At 35.0% G+C, this 22,583-nt stretch overlaps 1 protein-coding gene and 1 long non-coding RNA gene across 6 annotated transcripts in view; one reads left to right on the top strand and one right to left on the bottom strand.

Annotated features, from left to right (window-relative positions):
- galntl6 (polypeptide N-acetylgalactosaminyltransferase like 6) overlaps nt 1–22,583 on the bottom strand; it is a 708,600-nt gene that overhangs the window by 334,032 nt on the left and 351,985 nt on the right.
- Nucleotides 9,452–10,295, top strand: LOC147846939 (uncharacterized). Its single transcript, XR_015476731.1, has 2 exons — nt 9,452–10,082; nt 10,244–10,295. It is a non-coding gene; the product is annotated as an uncharacterized LOC147846939 (long non-coding RNA).

Raw genomic sequence — 22,583 nt, 5'->3', positions numbered from 1 at the left:
AGACGCATAGCCCTCGTCGTGGCCGTCGACTCGCTGATGTGCCCCTTTCAAAAAATGTAACTACACGTCGCAACAATGCGTAGCACAAGATCTATGATTGGACGGCTTGGTAGCACTAATTAGTGTGGGCAAGACCGAGAGCCGCACGAGTCCGTTGGAGCGACTGTTTACAAGTGTGGACTGTTTACAAGTGTGGACTGTTTACAAGTTTTTATTAAGCTCCAGATGAAAACTTTTGTTGTGTGTTTACTTTGTGATTAAAGTTGTTGTACGTCTGCTGGTTCCTGCCTCAAAACGAGCGAGTTTGAACCACTTGTACATTAAAGAAGCGTTCAAAAAAACAACACCAGTGAAGAAACTCGACACAGAGGAACATAAACACCTCACTGCCAACTAGCGTTTCAGAAGTGTTATTGCAGAGCAACAGAAACAGTGCCCTAAAGTATAAATACAAAGCTATGCACGTTACATGCGCTGTGGGTCACACTGATTACTTGACACAGAAGTATAAATCAGACTTAAGGGAACCTTGGCTAATACCCACATAGAGGGCATTACAATAATCTAGAGTTGAGATAAAAACATGTATAACCCTTTCAACATCGTTAAAAGACAGAAAAGACTTTATTTGTTTAATTGCTTCAGCTGGAAAAAAATAGCTTTAATTACTGAATCAATCTGTTTATCCACGCAACTAACTAACTCGTCTTGTTCCATACACTGTAAAACCCTAAGGGTTAAGGTAACTCAAACCATTTAGGTTCTAAAACTAATCCTAATGAGTAATGTGGTCTTAATTCATTTGACTAAATGAAGCAATTTCAGCACAGTAAAACCCAATAAATGAAGAGAACTCAAACCAACTGAGTACAGTAAAACCCAATAAGTTAAGGCAACTCAAACCGTTTGAGGAAACCGATTGCAACAAACCATTTGAATTAAAAAAATAAAACAAAATAATAATCTATATGAGTACTATGAACTTACTCCATTAAGGATGAAGAAATTAGGTATTTAATTAACTCATTACCTTTGTTAATTACCACTAAGTTCAAAAGTCGTTTCAAATGAGTAGAATTAACTTTCAGTCAATTTTGAGTTAACTACACTCACTTGATTTGATAAACTGTTGGGTTTTACAGTGTACCTGTATAACTTGGAGGCCACAAAATAATTTATTTTGAAGATTAAAAGAAATAGAAAAAAGAAACTCTGAAACATTTCTGAAAAGACCTGCAGAAGAAAACAAGCCATACAGGTTTTGATCTACATGAACTGACACCAGCGGGTGAGAACAACATTTTCAGTAAATTAGGCTGCATGATGGCACTGTCTTTCCTCTGTGGAGGTACTGGATTGAATCAACATTGAACTGACTCAAGCTGAATAATAAGACTGCTGCCTTTTGTTGAATAAAACTTGTTTTAGACAGATTAACTTCACACTGTTTTTGAACTAAATTAATACGAATGTCTGACTTGATAATTAATCATAGTATTGTCTTTCAGAGCTATTAAAAAAAAAATATATGAATTTTCTCTATAATTGATTGCGCTGCTCTCTCGTTGATCTCTGTGAAGCTGCTTTGACACAATATGTATTGTATTACTTACAGAAATAATAGTGGCTTGACATGAAAGTGAGTACATCATGACAATTTTAATATTAGGGAACGAACTCCATGACTGAATGAAGAAAAATGGTCTTGTAAAACAACAAAGAAGTTAATCCAGATCACCTGAAATCATTCTAAATGTTTCATTGCCACATACTCTCCAAATATAACTTGGCCGGTTTAAGTATATACAGTAATTTCGAAGGATTCACAGTCTGTCATTGTCCAAGCGTGTAATTTCAGTGCTGGAAATGTGCATTTGTTCCTTAATAAACCATAACCAGATAATCTCCACAATGTTACATAACGTTTAAATCGTTTTATGAGGTTCGAGGCGAGGTTAATACTGTCATATGTCGTTCTGCAGAGAGAGATCCAGGTTACCGTTCATTATTTTACATAACACGAAACTCCACATTTTAGAACTGTAGCACACTTGCTCGACATATTCCAGTTTATATAATATGAAAACCTACATTGTTTACACTGGGCCCGCAGATTTGGTGAAAAGCCTTGAGATAATCTTAGCTTGTTCATTATGCTATCAGCCACTCAGAAGCGAACTGACAAAAAATGTCATCGCCTGAGCCATAATTACATTTCTAAACCCTGTGCTGGAAAGATAAACACGGATGCTGTGTCTATATTAATATAGCTACTGGGGGAGAGTCATCCATAAGAGAGCAGCACAAACATGCAAATAAAAGGTAATTCGGTGACACCAACAAATGCGCGTCATTTAAGAGGCTGCTTAGCATTATAGCTTCTCCGGTAACAGGCATTTTCTAACAGAATAAGATGTTAGGAGTACTGGTATTTTTCTAACCTAGTCAGCACTGGGATGTTTTACAGTATCAAAGGCAATAGTAAACCATTTACTTTCTCTGACTGACAGGTGGCTGCTTTCAAACGTTAACACTCAATTTTGCATACTGTATTTGCAGTGTAAAAAACAGTGTGACAGAACTCATGAAGGAAAATGCATTTCTCAAACAAGTAAAAGTGATAAATAAAAAAAGTTAGTCTGAAAAGAATTTTAGACATAAAAAAGGTCAATCATCTATAAATTTATGTGGAACATCAATATGTTTAGTTACTAATGATAATGAAAGGAAAATTAAATTAATAAAAGAAAATATACTAAAAATGCTCAATGTATGAAAATGTCTCAGTGTTTTAAATGAGTTGTATGTTTTAGACTTATCTAAAGCATAATAATACCATAATATGTTTGCAGATGTTTAAGAAACATGCTAAGTGGGCAAACTTGTTTATCTGAAAAGCAATGCTGAAGTCAGATATTCTGCTTTAAACCTATGCGTTACATGCTGGATTGTCTGTCTTGTTTTGGTTCTTTTAACCGCCCACTGCCAATTTAGCCAATTAAATTTCAGCACCCAGGTTGCTTTGCTGGAAAACAGCGTTTTTGATTAATTCAGTCAGGAAAGCTTTCAAAGCATACGTCCGCGACTGAAATGTGACCTCCCTTAGACAGTAGCAGCCCAAAATGTGATGCTGATTCAGACTTCCACATGAGGTGGTTTTTAATTAGCAAATAATATAAATAATATGAATGTAATTATGTGACGATATTTGCAGTGATAAGCAATTTGGCTGTTTGAACCATACAAAACACAACAGAAATTTAAATACAACTATTCAAAAGCACAGAATAGTGCACTCACTGCACTCCAACAAATTGGTAAGGTTTACAATCTAATTAATACATATTAAACTTTTTTAACACTATTAAATGTACATGCTGAATCACTCATTTGTGTTGGCTTCCTCAAAGTCACAGTTCAATTACAAATAGTGTATTTTATCTTCAAAATCTGAGGTTAACTATCTGCTGTGCTTTCAGTAGTTTGGCAATAAATGTTATGTAAAATGACATCCAAATATTTTCTAGTATTTAACACTTAATAAAGCACACAATGTGTACCTGAGGTGATCATTGTCATCATCAACTCAACATCAAAAATACTGACACAGTTTTAATGTACATTGTGAAAGCATTATATAAATAAACATGCATTGATTGAATTGAATTGTCATTGAATGCAATTGTTTTCTGTTGTTCAGCTGCAAGAAATAGAAGCTTTTTCTAGAATATAAATTGCAGGTGTTATGTTTGTTAGGACAAAAACTTATTTTAATATGGAAAATATTCCTTTGCCAATGGTTTTAGTTTGAACACAGTTTAAGTTAAATAAGTCTTAAATCAGCCTTTAGGCTCGATAGTCAGACACTTGTTGATGTTGTCAATCTGGCAACCTTTGCTTGCGTACAGCCCTCAGAGCAGGAGCCGAGTGAAAATGTGTTTTGGACCAGGAGTGCAATACCTAGCTCAACCACTGAGTGTCAAACTTACATGCTGCACCTTTAATAATACTGAAAAGACTTACAATTTTATGTTTGTTAACATTCATTAATTACATCAATACTAATACTTTATTATAATTATTATATATTTTTATTAGCCATTTTCCAAACGATGTTTAAAAGAGCAAAGAAATTTTTACAGTAAGTCTGATTTTTTTTTCTTCTGAGGAAAGTCTTATTTGTTTTATTTAAGCTAGAAAAATAAGTTTCTTGAAAAATATACAGTCAAACATTACTTACTGTCATCATGGCAAAGATAAATTAAATCAGTTACTAGAAATGAGTTATTAAAACTATAATGTTTAGAAATGTGTTGAAAAAATCTGGTCTCTTTTTTGTTGTGTGTGAAATATTACTTAAGATTTGATGAAAGCTGATTCAGTGCAACAATAATTACACAAATACACATTTTTTGTGTGTGAGAGACTTGAAAACTATTGAATTTGAAAACTATAGTTCTATAGTACATAATTAGGTCTGTATTACACATTAATACTATATTAAGTCTGTATAAAAATTAATATTACATATTAGGTCTGTCTGTGTATTATTCAAACTGTCATAAGTATGTCATTGTAATTACCATATTGCCAGTAAACTGTAGAAAATTACCTATATCTCTATGAGTAGAACCTTACTTGTAACTTTTATCATTTTTTAATTTTATTATTTACAAGAGCACAGGACATATACATGTATTTACAGTAACAAAATAACACGCTTAGCTGCTTGGATGGCATCTGGATGTTTGTTATCAGTATACCATTGCAAAAAAAAACATTTCCAACTTCTTTTTACTTCTAAGCAAAGAACAAAAAAAAAAAAAAATAAATAAATAAAAAAAAGCTTTTCCATCAGTTTATTTGGGCAAGTTTCTATGTTCTTTAAGAATATATCTCAAGAATTCAGAAAAAAAAAAATAAAAAATCAATGCTATTGATTGCAGTGTTCTGGTCGCAACCTTAATCACAGATTGACCCAGTGATATACACCAAGCACAGTCTTTTTGCTTTGAAATGCCAGAAAAGGGCTGGTGGACTTATAAAACAAAGAGAGCGTGAATTTTGTTTAGTTTTCCTGAGAAACAGAATAAATTATTGAGAACACAACATCGCCTTGATGTTCAGCGTGAACTTGTTGTATAATTCAACACCCTAAAAAGTGCTTACACTTTCCGAGCTTGACTCGCGGTGCTGGGGCGATCCTCTATAGACCAGGAGACAACAGAGCGAGCGAGCGAACGAGCTGTCAATCAACAGTGACACACAGAGGGCCGTGTCACCACAAAGAGACAGCTGTGCCAATCTCATCTCTGAATGTCAGTGATTGGAATCTCCAGGCTCACAAAAGGAGCAGCCAAATGAGGCTTTTCTGCAAAATCTACCTCGATTGTCATTCCCAGTGATGTGCGCTTCTAAGGAGGTGCGCTGCTCAAGGTCTCTGATTGTCAGCTTCGTGCCACACAATTTCACTTTCTTGCTTTGTGAATCAGAGCAAAGGAGAACAAGAGACATGTGACGAGAGGCGTCAGAACTTATGAGCAACTTTTTTCTGTAAATGCCATATTGAGGGCGCAAAACTTCTCAAAGAGCAAAATAAGTAAAAATATCTTACCTAAAACATCGTATTCATGTGAGAATTCAATAAAGGCGCTCACGCTTGGTGGAACATCAAGCCTGTGTGCTTGCACCGGTTAGCGAAGCGAAACGCACACACACACACACACACACACACACACACACACACACACAGCAGTGGTTCTCATTAGGGGTCCGACATTTCTTAGCCAGCCACAAAAGTTAGTGTTTAAACCCACGCGTGCTTGCTCTAACTGATCATCTGCTGTCTGACAGGAGACATCAGGGAGAGATGACGGCAGTCTTGAATGAGCAGTTCAATAGTACTGCAGATTAGCTTATGTTTTTTGCTGTAGCGTCACTGCCTGGAAATTTGAGGAACAAGACGCTTCGCAAGTAACATCAATGAGAAGTGGAGAAACAATAACACTTGTAAACAAATCAGTCACAAAGTGGCTGTCAGACTGGGTAGAGGGGATTGCATTAAGTGCTGGGGTTGTCATGCTGATTTGAGAAAAGGATGACAGGAAAGCGCCACTGCTGTATTTGTCTTGATTTGTTGTTGGGTTTTTTGGGGAAGGGTGATGATGAGGCTGTCATGGTTTGACTTTATTATGTTCTTCAGTTTCAACATCTCGTGGACAGGGATGGCTTGTAAGCTTTTATAAAGAACATCATCCAAATATTTACAGCAATGACTTGCTTTTAACATGGTAGGTAGAAATCACAAATCAACATGTAAACCTTGATCAGTGCCAATCACAAACTCCCTCACTGTCAACTGTCATAATGAATAGTGGACATTGTGCAAATAATGAATGAATGAGTGAGTGAGTGAGTGAGTGAGTGAGTGAGTGAGTGAGTGAGTGAGTGAGTGAGTGAGTGAGTGAGTGAGTGAGTGAGTGAGTGAGTGAGTGAGTGCGTGAGTGAGTGAGTGAGTGAGTGAGTGAGTGAGTGAGTGAGTGTGAGTGAGTGAGTGCGTGAGTGAGTGAGTGAGTGAGTGAGTGAGTGAGTATATGTGTAGAAATTAATGAGTGAGTGTATGTATGTATATGAATGAATAAATCATGTAGGAAGAATTAATGAATGAATAAATGTATTAATAAATGAATAATTTTTTTAATCACACCCAGAATCCCAAACCTAGCCTATTTCACCCTCACACTGTCCTGCAATGTTCTACTGTCTGTGTTGCACTGTGTTGCATTATCAATATAACATTGACAATAAGTACCTCATATTATTATTATTAAATACTGTACAAAAAATATCGGCACGGTGGCTCAGCGGTTAGCACTGTCGCCTTGAACCAGCAACTTTCTTGCTTTGAGCCCCAACCGGTTCAGTTGGCGTTTCTGTGTGGAATTTGCATGTTTTCTCTGTGTTTGCGTGAGTTTCCTCCGGGTGCTCCGGTTTCCCCCACAGTCCATATACATGCGCTATAAGTATTGACAATTTAAATTAAATTGGCCATAGTGTATCCCAGCACTGGGTTTCAAATGGAAAGGCATCTGCTGTATAAAACATACGCTGGATAAGTTGGCGGTTCATTCCACTGTGGCGACCATGGATAAATAAAGGTATTTACAGTGTTCTTGCAGTATTTTTATTATTGTATGCACAAACGGTCTGAGAGTTTCGCAAATGCAATTCTCTGTATGTCTGTACATCTGGCTGAATTGACAACAGGACAACTGACTTTGATACATAAAGAATAAAAAAGAAAGACAAAGAAAAGCAAAGAAAAGCATGCAAGCGAAGGAAAGAAGCAAAGAAAGAAAGAAAGAAAGAAAGAACGAAAGAAAGAAAGCGTTTTTAAAACAGAGCATGTTTGTAAAAAAAGTCAGTAAAATCGCCATGTAATTCTTAACCGCTCTAATCACAGCTGTAATCAAATTTATTTATTTATTGACTGCATAAAAAATGCAAAATGTAAACACTATACATTCCATTAATATTGTATATTATTATAATAAATTTATTACTGTAAACAATGTGTTTTTCCAACACCATGAAATAAACAGAGCATAATATGAAATGTTAGTTTTTTATTTTGTTCACACAAAATGTATTGCTATATTGCACAACCTACTAATGTTGTACAACTAAACCACATGAATGAAAAAAGGCAGAAAAGTAAAGCATATTTCATGGCAAACACATAAAACATTTGTTTCACATTTTTATGGATGCTGCCATTGATTTTTAGCTCAGGATGCCAATTAATGTTTACATGTCATGGACAACAGAAAGCATTTTTATGTAATTGATGTGCAGTGTATTTATGCACACAGTTCAGTCAATGAACATCTTGGTTAAAAATGTAATTTCTCTGCCATGCTGTGTAATTAGCAAACAGTTCATATGAGCAATATTTTGAGCTGTTTTCACATCGCTATTGTTTTGTTTTATTTCTTAGTTTGACTGAATTGTAAAGATGTGAATTAAATTAGCATATTTGGGAAAAAAAGAGATTTTGCTGCATGTCAGCTTTTCACAGAATTATCCTTTCAAATCTCCAAATCATACTGTAAAGGAACTAGACAGTGCTTAACCGATGTGGGATTTTTAATGGACAATGCCAAAGCCAATCTGGCGAATTGACCAATATAAGGCTGATAAAAGATAAAAATAAATAAATAAATAAATAAATAAATAAACATGGGTAACACTTTATAATAAGGTTTCATTAGTTAATGTTAACATATTTATTTACTAAAATAAACAAACAATGAAAAATACATTTATTACAATATTTAATTGCATTTACTAATGTTAGTTAAATGAAATAACATTGTTCATTGTTAGTTTGTTAACTCACATTAAATGTAACAAGCATGAATTGGATTTTATTAATGAATAAGTAAATGTTGAATTATGATTTATAAGTAGGGATGTCCAGATCCGATCACGTGATTGGAAATCGGGCCCGATCCCACAGTTTCAGACTCGATCAAAATCGGACGTTACCTCCCAATCAGGCCTCGAATAAATATGTACATGTACATTTTTTATTATCATTATTTTTTTAACACATCTATAGTATGCGGTGGCACAGAGCTAGACCTCTTTCTTGACTTTACACAGAAACAGCAACGCGTGTGGTATGACATCACTTTATTACAGAGATGCTATTGGTTAAATGCGGGCAAAGTAGAACACAGAAGCAGATTAAAGCGGAAAGAGCAAGTATGTCTGCTTTCTGGGGGTATTATAAAGCTGATGATGTCCAAATTGCCATAACAAACTGTGAGATATGTAAACTTTGGGTTGTCTGCCGGGTATTTTAAGTTGAGGTACTATTTTTATAAGCTAAAGTCCAAAATTGTAGAATTGATTTTATTTATTACTTGACTGTTCAAGCTACCAAAGAGGAAGTGCTCTGTTTGTTAACAGAGTTAATGGAGGTTAAAATAAGGTGAATAAAAAAATAAGGAACTAGCTCTGTTTCTTCGCTCTTATAGTCTTTTAAAAAAAAAATTATGAATTATAGAAGTAAAATCAAATGAGTCAGACTCTGGCTTGTTGGCTAAAAAACCTGACTGGGACATTTATAATCGCCTTACAAGTTGTTAGTTCATGTTAGTAAATACATAAACTAATAAAACCTTATTGTAATATATGACCAATATATCAATTGCAGGATAAACACTTACAGTATGTACTTAAACATTAAATATTAAATATTTATAAATATTTATTACATTTACATTTACATTTAGTCATTTAGCAGACGCTTTTATCCAAAGCGACTTACAAATGAGGACAAGGAAGCAATTTACACAACTAAGAGCAACAATGAATAAGTACTAAAGGCAAGTTTCAGGTCTGTAAAGTCTAAGAAGGGAAGTATTAGTAGTTTTTTTTTTTTTTTGTACAGTTAGTGTGATATTCAAAGAGGCAATTGCAGATTAGGAAGTGAAGTGGAGACTAAATAGTTGAGTTTTTAGTCGTTTCTTGAAAATAGCTAGTGACTATTAGACCCTAAATGTAAAAAATATAGCATATAGAGCAGCCTTTTATTCTTGTTGCAGAAACATCTACAAAATAACAATGAGAAAACCCAAACAAACATATACAATTGATGTAACCAACAAAATTCAAACAACACCAAATATATGAATTATTTCTTGTGCACTTTTTTGTCTGCTATAACACTAGCAAAAAAAAATAAATGATGAAACACCAAAAACAAAAAGTCAAACCATTAGGTATTTCAATAAACAAATGGTTTGGTATTGTTAAAAGCAGTTACACAGCACAACCCTTTAATTATAGTATGAGATACTTGATCATAATAAATAATTATGTCTTTGATATGTTTTGTTTTCCTTGTGAATGTTTCATTGTAAAAAAATAAAATAAAAGTCTAAAGGCATATAATTACATGCTTGGTGATCTAAGGAAGACTTAGTCATGTGGTTTTTACTTGTTTTTGAGGTAAACAGATTGTTTTTTTGTCTGAATTTGTTCAAGCTAGTTCTAGTTTACAGTTTAACAGCATTGTACCATGTGCATTTAATGTTTGTTAGGTGCTTGATCCACATCTCAGAGGCTTATCAAAAGAAGCATGAATGCACTATATAGAAAACTTTGGCTACACAGAAAGAATTATTGGGCAACCCCAGTCTTTAAAAAGAAGTCCAGATACAAGTCAATATATCAGCCATGACTATATATTAGCCAAATATTTAAACAAAAAAAAAAAAAAAAAAGTAGAGAGCTGTTTTTAATATAGCTTGCAATTCTTTAGATGCATCAAATTATTTTGGTAATAACATAACTTACTTTACAACCACACTTAGCCAAAAAAGCTTCTAGGAAACAATAATTTCTGAATACTTTTTCAGGCATTTAGTAATGATTAGGGATGTGATAGTATTGTACTATTAATAAATAGTTATTAAATAGAACAAATACTGATGTGTATTGCTGATGTAAATGATTTGATTTGTGACACTGAGCTTGTTTTATTCAAGCTTGCTGTATTTCTAAGGTATAATTCATCAAAAAAGTAAATTCCATGCCATTGCATAATGACGTATTTGCAGACATGAAATCGCAAGTGAGCTGATTCCCTTGGGTTTCCTGCAAATAAAGCCCAAGTGTGTGTTTGCCCAGGTTGTGAATAAAGCTAAATAGGTAATAAAGTTGTAAATAACTTTCAATTTGTTGCACAGAACAGTCTTTCCCTTCGTAAGACTTCATCATCAGGAGCTGTGGGTAGTAATAATGTTTTGCTTTGCTTGCATCATTTAAATTACTATATTGTGTTTTAGCGGTATAACTAATACAAACATTTTAGATTTACTCTTTCATTGCAAAACAAAGTTGAACATGCTGCTTTTCTGTACATCCAATGAAGGCAAGTATTCACAGGGTAGATGTTTTTGCATGAGAATGACACATTTACAGACAGTCAGTGGCAATATAACTACTCTAGCCTACAATGTAATGTCGAATACAACAGAAGAGAGGAACTGATAATGAAAAATGTCTCATTTTACAATGAAAATTGTCTATTTATGTGTAGTCAATGACAGAATGCAAGTGTCTAACATTATTAACAATCCAACTTCAGAATTATGAATAGTGGTATTCTTATGTCATCACTGTACTGTGTGTTGAGATCCAGGACCAACTTGAAGTGTATTTAAGTTCACCGACCTAGTCTATGCAAAATTTAGCACATTGAGTTACTTATTGAAACATGACTTGAGTGTATAGTTACACCTATAATAATGAAGCAAATACAAGAAAACTGACTGCCACAATCCTCAGTAAATCTAAATCATTTGGTCCTATCAATTTTGCTTTTGAAAGAGAAACTTCTATAAATGCGCATGCAATTTTTTTTAATCTTATTTCATGTCAAACTAGAAAATTAATGTCCAGAATCTTGGTGTTATTCTGGTGTCAGATCTGAGTTTCAGTAGTCATTTCAAAGCAGTCCGTAAATCAGCATATTATCACCTCAAAAATATTGCAAGAATTAGATGCTTTGTTTGCAGTGAGGACTTGAGTAACTTGTTCATGGTTTTATCACCAGCAGGATGGATTACTGTAATGGACTCCTCATCGGCCTTCCCATAAATACAGTAAGAAAATTGCAGCTCATCCAGAATGCTGCTGCAAGAGCTTTGACCATAACCAAAAAAAAAAAACAAATAAATAAATCAAAGCACATCACATCTGCCCTCAGTTCTTTGCACTGGCTCCCAGTTACGTTCAGAATAGATTTTAAAGTATTAAAACTTCTCTATAAATCACTAAATGGCCTAGGACCTCAATACATTACAGATATGCTCACTGAATACAAACCTAACAGATCACTCAGATCTTTAGGATCAAATAAATCAGAAATTCCAAGAGTTCAGTCAAATCAGGGTGAATCTGCCTGCAGCTACTACGCCCCCTGCTGATGGACTCAGCTTCCAGAGATGATCAGGTGTGCTCCAACATTACGCACATTTAAATCAAAGCTTAAAACACATCTGTTTAGCTGTGCCTTTACTGAATAAGCACTGTGTAACATCCGACATATCGCACTATTGTGTCTTTCTCTTCTTTGTCATTTGTTTATAAATGGTTTTAACATATTTTAAAGTGTTTTTAATATTTTTTTTCTTTTAATTTTTACACTAGTCTCCTTTATTTCTGTTTATGTAAATCACTTTGAATTACTATTGTGTATGATGTGCCACATAAATAAACTTGCCTTGCCATAAAGTCAAGAGTTGAAATAACTTTCTAGCATGAAATCCTGATATTTTTTTAATGCCAACAGCTATGATGTTAGTGAATCTATCCCTAAGAATGCTAAAAACACACTTTATGTAATAGCACCAGAATCACCTGGCATCTATGACTAAAGTTACTAAATCATAAACAAATGTGACCACAGTTTTCACAAGAAAAAAAAAAATAGTTTTATATTTAAATGCACACTTCCAGGGGGTCCTCCTGCGCCAGCCGACAAGTGCCATTAAGATAAAGAAATGTCCATCTAAAAAAGCAGCTAAAGTTGAAAAAATCTAACGTCTTTCTTCCTTTCTCAAGAGCAGTGTACAGCTTAACAAATGTGTTTTTTATTGCCTTTTATTTATTATTCATGATCTCTATTCGTGAGGTCACAATTCAATGATTTTCCAGACAAGAATAAAACACAAGGGCCCCCAAAATGTTCAGTATTAGCTCGGAGCAGAACTGAGACCAACAACACAGATTTATATCAATAAAGCTGCAGCATCAAAGCATCAAATATTCAAGTTTCAAGAAAAAATGAAGAGATCTGCAATCTCTATAGCATTACATGGACTGACAGGTCACTTCAGGAGAACATTAAAGACTTTCATTACGCAATTATCAGCTCATGTCACCATTATTGCTAAAAGAGACCTGCGAGATTGAAAGATCGGGTCACTCAAAGCATCATCAGGTTTTTTTTTTTTCTTCACCACAGTTAACAACCCTCTTTAGACGTAACCTTTAAGGTGAGGGCCATTGAAATCTCTCTTAAAAGTAATGATCCTAAATGAGCAGTGGCATGAAAGGCATGAGAAATGTCCTCTGAACCGAGTTAAAAGAACTACTACTAGTACTTTGAACATGCACGGATGCAGACAATGATCATCTCTGGAGAACAGAAAGAAACTCAGCAGGCACCTTGATGTCAAAATGAAATTTAAAAAATGTCAAAAAAAATGTCCACAAACGGCAAATCAATGTCAGTAGACTAGCTTGTCAAAACGACCCAATATTGGCATAAAAAAATCAAAAAGCAATTACAGGACAGTCTTAAAAAATTATTTTTGATGTGTGTGAGTGTGTGTGTGTGTGTGTGTGTGTGTGTGTGTGTGTGTGTTTGACATCAGTTAGATGTTAATTTGATGTATTGACATTAAGGTAGCTTTCTGTAATGAGTTGCTATGTGGTGTCTAATGTGGTGACAAGGGTCGAATTCATTCATTCATTTATTTCACTTTGGCTTAGTCAGGTGTCAGTGTTGTTGTGTTCCATGTGCTTCTGTTCACAACATGTGATTCCTTTGTTCAGTTTCCCCACCTGTCGTTATGTTCAGTAGTTCCACCTGTGCCTCTTTCCTGTGTGTTATCTGTTCAATCATGTCCTGTGTATTAAAGCTCCTGGTTTCTGTTCAGTCCTTTTCGAGTATTATATTGTCTACAACCCTTGATTCCTGTGTGTCTATGGTCCAGTGTCTTTAGTGATTGTTTTGCTAATAAATATGTGTATATTTTGACATAATTCCTGAGTTTTGTGTGTTTGTGAGAGAGAGAGAGAGAGAGAGAGAGAGAGAGAGAGAGAGAGAGAGAGAGAGAGAGCATGACAGGCTTAGCTCCTATTTTAGAGATTGCCACAGCAAAATGAACCGCCAACTAATCTGACATATGTTTTACGCAGGAGATGTCCTTCCAGCCACAACCGAGCACTGGGAAACACCTATGCACACTCATTCACACACACATTTATGCACTACAGACAATTACGTTTCTTCAATTCACCTATATCGCATGTCTGTGGGAGAAACTGGAGCACTCACAGAAAACCCACACACACATGGGTAGAACATGCAAACTCCACACAGAAATGCTAACTTGCCCAGTCGGGACTCGAACCAGTGACCTTCATGCTGTAGCCAGTGCTAACCACTGAGCCACCATACCGCCTGGGTCAGATACGAACAAAGCTTTTGTAGGATGGTCAGACAGCAATGTTTAACAAAGGGACAGATAGGCGCATGCAGATAATCCAAAAGGGTGAACTTTATACGGGCAAAGACTGCAAAACAAAGGGCTAGACAATCCAGAAAATGCTTAGTACTGCTCACTACAGGGAAACAAGTTTCAGCATCGATCTGTGTGGCTGCGTCCGAAACCGCCTACTACTCAGTAGGTACTGCATTTGAATTTAAACGTACTACTCGCCTGTTAGAAAAGTATGTTCTATACAGTATGAATGTGAAAAGTATGAATGGAATTTGGATGTACTACATTCGCCATTTTGTTATGGTCACGTGACCTACTTGCGTCAGTTGTGTCGCTTTACGCGAGGCATAATGGGATAGCACAACATGCATGGGATGCGCACTCCAGAATCTCGCCGGAAGTAGAAAGTCATCGTATACTGATTTTCAAACTCTATGAATTCAGACATACTACTCGGCTCGCATAATGATTTTAGCGTACTATACAGTAAGGAAGTATGCGGTTTCGGACACAGCCTGTGTTTAAGTGATGTGTATATATAATATAGTCCAATTAATCAGTTCTGATCAGCTTCAGCTGAAAAATAAAAATGAAAGTTAAAGCAGCCGTCCGACTGAGGATTGAGGCAGCCTGAAGTAAACAGTACTGTACGTGACTCTCTTTTCTCGCAGCCACTCCACATGTAGGACGGGGATCAAGTGAACAGTGCTCCACTGTCATGAATGGAGGTGGTCACTGCACAAATCATGCCAGTTACAGGTAGTCACTGAGTGGCACAGTAAATTAAATTTTTTAATTTTGTTCTCTTTGACTTATTGGATAGAAATCCTCCTTTATTCACGTGTCTTGTATGCGATATTCCAGTTTTGCTCATTAATTTAACTTATATCTTTGGATGGAAACATGGCTAATGTGTGGACGTCAAATTGACATCAAGATTTTGACATCAAACTGATTTGCATTGTGTTTTTTAACGTCAATGTCAATTTGATCAATCAAGGTGCCCGCTAAAAAAGTACACTCATTTAGAACAAAAAGGGGAGACAAATGATTTCAAGTTAGAAACATGTTGCGTGAATGAGGGTATTTGCGCCCGCTCTAATTCCTTTCCTAACAAAGTATCATCCAGCAGCAACAGGGAATCTCAAGAAACATCCATCAGTCGGCTGGGAAAAAAGGTAAACTTGGCAGATGCATCTGGCTGTGATCGGCCATTAATCTTAAGAGCGAAGTGTAATTAGGATGGACTTTATGAGCTTGTGTGATGTCATAAATAACAGGAAAGTCGAGGAGCGGCAGCCTGAGGAGAAAAGAGCTTGTCTTCTAATGACCCGGAGAGCTTGTGAGAACAGCCAGGTGTCAACGAGGGCTTTGATGCATGTGTCTGCTGTGCTTTATTTCCACATAATGAACAGTTGGCAACACGGCAGATGTAGACCTGTAGACCACGGGGCCCTGTGTGGCTAAATATTTATGGATAAGCTATTGAGTACAGCAAAGGTAATTTAACTGTACGCCTCACTTAATTCAACTTTCTTCTCAGCGATTCCAAGGATAAATTAGCTTAATAACAGCACTACGCGTGGCGAAGGCTGCAGCCAGCTTCGCGATCAATAGAGAGCTGAAGTGTAATTTGAGGAACACAAAGCCACATTCTCCAAAGGATCAATTGCTGGTGCTGCATGCGACTTCAAGGCAGTTATGCAGTCGTAGCTCCAGCACACAACACAGATACAGTATCAGACTGTTAACAGGCAAAGTAAAATAAAAAGAGTGGCTTGAAATGGCATCAGCAATGGATTTGATGTGCTATGATCTATGATAGAGTGATGTAAAATGTTAAGCAGGAAATAATGTCTAAGGCTGCAGCTAACAATTATTTTAATAATAGATTAATCTGGCGAAATTATTTTTTCGATTAATCAATAAATCAGATAAAAAAAATAAAAATTTCCAACCTTTTATTCAAAAACAGAATTAAAACCTTTAGAAAGTGCACAAACATATTGCCCTTGAACATGCCTGAGCTGTTATAATAATACTTATGATAATAATAATATTAATAATAATAATAATAATAATAATAATAATAATAATAATAATAATAATAAACTTACTTGTTTTCTAAAAAAAAAAAACCTCAAAATTTAATGATTGTTTGCTTAAAACAAGCAAAAAATATTTACCAATGGGGTAGGAAAATTATTCCTAAAGAGATTAATTAGTCTGTTACTTACAAAATGCATGCAAGACAGTGGCTGGCCAACTGGGAGAAGCATAGATTCAACTTACTTGTTTCGTTCACTACGTGTATCTGATATGAATAATACACATTGGCAAATTATATTTGAATGGATTGTTAGACTTCCATAGATTTTCTTGTGTATTTTACAAACTCTAAATAGATTGTTTTACTAGTACTTGTGTGTATTTACATGTTTAAAACATAAAATAACCATTGGGTGGTTAAAAACACTGCATAGTTGTGACAATATGACACGTCTTTCTCAGGCTCAGTGCACCAAAGCTCAGTTTGAACTGTTCACGTCATGCTTGTCAAGCTGGATAAGTAAATACCAGCATCAGGGACATTACATTCCTCATTTCAAAACAGAATAAAAGTAGAATTCTGTAAAGAATTACACTTTTTCACCATGTATCTTTCCTCTAACGTTACCTTCGCTTGGTTTATTTTATTATTTTTTATTTTTTTGCTCTGTCCTGTCTATGAGGCACTGAACTCTGCTGGCATCAGTGCGTGAGAGAGGCAGAGTGCGTTCACTCCGCTCCGCGCTCAATTGGAGTTTTTTTTTTTTTTTTTATAATCAAACATCCCCGTGCTGTGTAACATGACAAATCAATTATGAAATTCGTTGCCAACGCTTTTAGTAATAGATTTTAATCGATTCATTGTTGCAGCCCTAATAATATCTAGCTGGACTTTTTAACTGCTCAAAGAAATCACTCTTTTTTAATGTATCAAACAAAACTCACAAACATGCAAAGAACTACAATAGGATTTAAAGCAAATAAACAAATATTACCCAGCTTGTCTTTTAAACATTGTTAAAGCAGCTCTTAAACACTAGGGATGCTCCAATCAGGTTTTTTGCAGCTGATCCATGAGTAACAAATTCCTTGTCATGGTGATTAGCCGATACTGAGTACTGATGCTTCAAGCCTTATATAAAATTGCCATTGCATAAAGCACATTTCTGCACTTTTACAAAAAATAATTCATGATGACATTACACAATAATGAAATTGGTTGTCAAAATATAACATTGTGAATATTTTTTGAGAATCATGTTTTCAGTGGAGCCCATGCGTTACTTTGGGGGGGCCGAGCTCCCCCTAGCTCCCCTGTAGTTCGCACCCTGATGGACACTGATAATAAATGGCTGTGGCGATCAGAGCTGATCCATTATAGATGGAGTTTACAGCATGTATTTTCTCCATAGCTGGGCTCTGATGAACTTCCCTGTCAGTGAAAGGCTGTCCAGCATTTTCACAAGCTGTAAATTGTGCACAGTTATCTGCTTTTTAAGTAGTTGGAAATTCTTTTACTCACGTTCCCCTTCCTTGCCATAGTGAGCTACCGCCATATAACACATATGTGATAAATGACATCAGTACAAAATATACTATATATATATATATATATATATATATATATATATATATATATATATATATATATATATATATATATATATATATATATATATATATATATATTAGATAACTATAAATATGATTATTACTGAACTGATACTGAAATATAGCGTCTGCATCGCGGTGTGTCAAAGAAACAACTAATATTGACACTAGGCATGGGATGATAGCCGTTTTAAAGCTATACCATGGTTAGGAAAAGTCAAGGTTTTAAAACCACCCAAATTTTCAGTTATACCGTTTCTATGGTATGTGCAATACTTTTTTTTTCTTTTACATTTTTTTTTAGGACAACAGTATCTCCAATAAAAAAAAAAATGTCCAAAGATGCTATTCTAAATTGTAAAGAAAGCTGTGTTTTTGAAACTATTAAAGACAGCAGAAATCAGTGATCCATTTAAATTATTTAGCCTAATGTTTTTACTATTCCAAAATATGTTAAATGTTTCCCAAAATAAAATATATTGTGTTCAAAGGGGGAAAAGTTTTCCTTTTTTCCCAGAAATTTAAAAATATTATATTTTAGAGCAGTAATCACACTACAGTGAAACCGTGATATTGTTGTTTGTCAGAATCATATACCGGCCCATGCCTAATTGACACCTTATTAAAAAATAAAATAAATAATCCATAAAAAACAAGAAAGAGGTCTTCAAGGTTTTTGCATCTAAAGTAAACACATACACACAGGTTGGTTTTGTGATTTATGAGAAGTCTACATAGGTTTCATTCATAATTTATATAATAATAAAATATTGCAAAAATGGTTATTATATTGCCTTACCCTACCCTTAAAGTTGTGCAGTATAATGAAAGAAGGAAGGAAGGAAGGAAGGAAGGAAGGAAGGAAGAAGAAAGAAAGAAAGAAAGAAAGAAAGAAAGAAAGAAAGAAAGAAAGAAAGAAAGAAAGAAAGAAAGAAAGAAAGAAAGAAAGAAAGAAAGAAAGAAAGAAAGAAAGAAAGAAAGAAAGAAAGAAAGAAAGAAAGTTACTTAATTGTATTCCAAGTTTGTTTGAAATTACTTCTATTTCAGTGATTTAAATAAAAGTAAACTTAACAACTTGAGTTGTTTCTGCCTACTCATTTGAAGTTTGTGTTTGTAATACTCCATTTTAAGTTCACTCTTTGAACTCAAACAATGTAGTGCTAAATTAAGCCAAGCTTTCAACGTGCAAGCTTTAATTGGAAACCTTTAAGCAGTAAACAACAGCAGATTTCTTATTGCACTCTCTAGGTTAACACATCTACACAAACTAATGAGGTAGCAAATCAAAGACAGACAACTCGGTACCTGGAACACAATAAAGAAAAGAGGGAAAACAATGAAGAGTTTGAGTACAAATGTCTTTTTAGTAGAAATTTTGCTCCAGCCTGTCACCAAACAGCAAATTACTATACCTAACAACAGCAGTAATGATGAAACTGTGGGGAAAATACAGCACTGAATAATAAATAGAAACAGCAGTATCAAGATATTTAATAGGTTTTGACTACAGGGAAACACGAGTTGTGTGTGTGTGTGTATATAGTCCATGTAATCAGTTCTGATCAGTTTCAGCTGTGTGGATGTGCAAGCAGGAGGTGAACTGAAACAGGTGTGTGACTGCAGGGCATGACAGGATTTGTAGTTCAGGTGAATGTTCTCCAGCAGCCTGCAAGGGCAACACTGCTGGTGGTCATAACACTCACAGTACATGTTAAAGCTTTCAGATGAATAAAAATGTTTTTATATTATATTACTAAGGGCTGGGCGATATTGCAAAAGAATTATCACAATATCGTTTCATCGTTTCATTTGATATAGATAATTATTGAACATTTTTAACAATACATTTAGGAATATTATGATTGATATATATGTATACATTTTTAACCACTTTATTTTAGTTTACCAACATTACTAAGGCAAATAGTTTTAATAGTCAAAAAATATATATATATATATAAAAAAAAAATCTTTATAATAAAATGAACATGAGCCTTAAAGAGACTTAAACGATGAATAAAATGTTACAAAGTGTATGCAATGGTAAAGGGTAAATACTGAACAAAGCAAACTTTAAGATGTGAATAATAATGGTACAGTAAACCTCAAACTCTGTCAACAAAACAAATGATAATCAAATTTGAGCTTTCAAGTAAAGAAACCAACCATTATTTTTCAAATACATGCTGAACATTACAAATTGTGAACTTCAATGATTATATTTCCCCCTATGCTTAAAAAAAAAAAAAAAAAAAAAAAAATCTTTCAGATAGAGTGTAACACTGGGTTGTTCTGACCTAAAGAACTGAAATGTGTGTGTCGCTTCTATGTGCGTGTTGTGGAAGTTGCGCCACTCCGTTGGAAATGACAAACTGAAACCCAAAGCTTATTGGCACTGCTTCCAGTGTGTGCGCTCAGCAGCAACATTTTAATAAATCTATATACCGAAACTACAGACCAAATCTTTTTTTATAGATATTGACTATGGTTTCGGTCAATAAATATCAATACCAATTTTATCGCTCAGCTTTTTAACTTTTTAGTGTCTGTATTTTGGCAATCAGTTTGTGGATGTTAAATTGATGTCAATTTTTTTACATCAAATCAATTAGCATTTTTGACATTTACTGTAGTGTTTGTCTATTTTATTAAGTTTTTTAAATCAGATTTTAAACTGAGATGTGTAGCGTACAGTCCACAGATAAAATTTCTTATTGATTTTATCACGGTCTGGCTTTGGTCGACAGAAGGGTTTCACGACTCCTGGCTCCAAGAAGTCTGGATTTTCGTGACAGCTTAAGTTGTTCAGGGGGACTGGAGAGATAAGCAGGAAAACTTCAAAGACATTCCTGCCCAAATACACACACACACACACACACACACCCCCACGAGGCTGTTCCGACAGAAATAAAATGGACTCATCAAATCATGAACCAGCACAAAACCAATGTGTTATGTTTTGTAAACTTTATATCTCATTTCTGACTTTTCTTACCTGTGTAACCTCTCTTATAACCTGTATGCATGTTCCCTTTAGGCCTTTGTAAAGCATAAATATTGTAAGGATATGAAAAATTATGTTGATGTACTGTTAAACCCCCCATGTTTGATACCGATGGGTTTCTGCTGACATTTTACAACACATGGTGCATAAAGCAAGACCATAACTCGCATTGCTTTATTCTTTAAAGCCCTGCATTAAATGCCTGTCAGCATACTTTAGGCGGACACTCAAATTTGCATACGAGCAGCCCCGAGACAAGGGAAAGTTCGCGCGCAAACTTTCCCCTGAAATCATTGGTCAGAATGCTGTACGGGTTGTCACGTGACCCGCAGGTATAAGCAGACCTTCTGCCCAAACATCTGGGCAGAAAGAGAACGTCCTAAAAAGAACATCATTGTCGGTGGCCCTCGTGCCACACGGCTCTTCACAGCCGCATAGACTTTCCCGCCACGTTTTCTTTATTTTCCGGCAAAAATAAACTCAGTTTAAAGTTTGCAATCGTGTTCGCCGGAACGGCATTACAAACTCAACGCATCAAGAAGGACATCAAAGGAGTTTCATCAGGACGGAAGCATAAAGAGAGAAATCCCAGGCATTAAGTCCAGGTACCTTTAGTTATGCGATTAAGCTGTGCCCCTTTTATCAAAAAGGTGTTTTTTTTATAATCTCGGTGGTCCTGAATGGTGTGGTGGAACTGAAAGTTTTGTCACTCTTTTACCTGAAATCTATATTTCCTAGCTTTACTATTTCTCTTTGTTGTTACACGTTCTATAGACCCGATATCTCCACGTGGTTTACCTTTGTTTTGTGTTTAATGTATGTTTGTGCGTTTGTTTGTTCTTTACGTCTGACTAGTCAATAAATTCCATTATAATCAAATGAATTGTATTGTTTGCCTCACGAGAAAATGTCACTGAAATACAGATTACCCTGCCTAGCTATTATAAGTTGTTTAATACTTTTGAATGATTAATCTACTTCACAAGAAGTAGCAATTAAATGCCCTTTTTCTAAATGAATAGATTACCGTGTCCGCTCGGAAGAGCGGCGGTTCTGCTTGTGTTTGTTTGGTCAAATTGGCAAATTGATCCGGAATATTAAAGATTAATAATAATTCGTTATTGTTGATAATTAATATTCATAATCTGGGAGTCCGCTCGGTTGCGCGAGCATGATCATATACAATCATATGCTTGTTTGACCAAACTGACTGAAGCTTAAGCCGGAATATTAATAGTTAAGAATAAACCGTTATTGTTGATTATTAATATTCATAAAATGAGCTAATTTCATGTTACAGATGTATTCAAAGGATCACTACACACAACCAAGTGCAAGTAAAATGCAAGTTTGACTTTTCATTTCTACAACCTGGAATTGAATACTTTACTGGAATTTAATATAGAATGTATTCTTTTCTTTTTTTACCCAAACTGACTCCATAATAGATACAGTGCTAGCTTTTCTTTTAGAATTTACTTCACAACATAATCATTTTTATCAGTGCACAGAAATAAGAGCAGGCTGATAAATAAATAACAAAAACAATGTTGGGTGAAGTAGTGTAATAAAAGTAGACAAAAACAAACTCTTTAGCGAGGACAGACACAACTTTA

The sequence above is a fragment of the Danio rerio genome, chromosome 1 (assembly GCF_052040795.2).
Source record: "Danio rerio strain M-AB ecotype USA chromosome 1, GRCz13ab, whole genome shotgun sequence".
In the NCBI taxonomy this organism is placed as follows: domain Eukaryota; kingdom Metazoa; phylum Chordata; class Actinopteri; order Cypriniformes; family Danionidae; genus Danio; species Danio rerio.
Note: the sequence above shows the minus strand (reverse complement) of the source record. Positions and strands in the feature narration are given on the sequence as shown.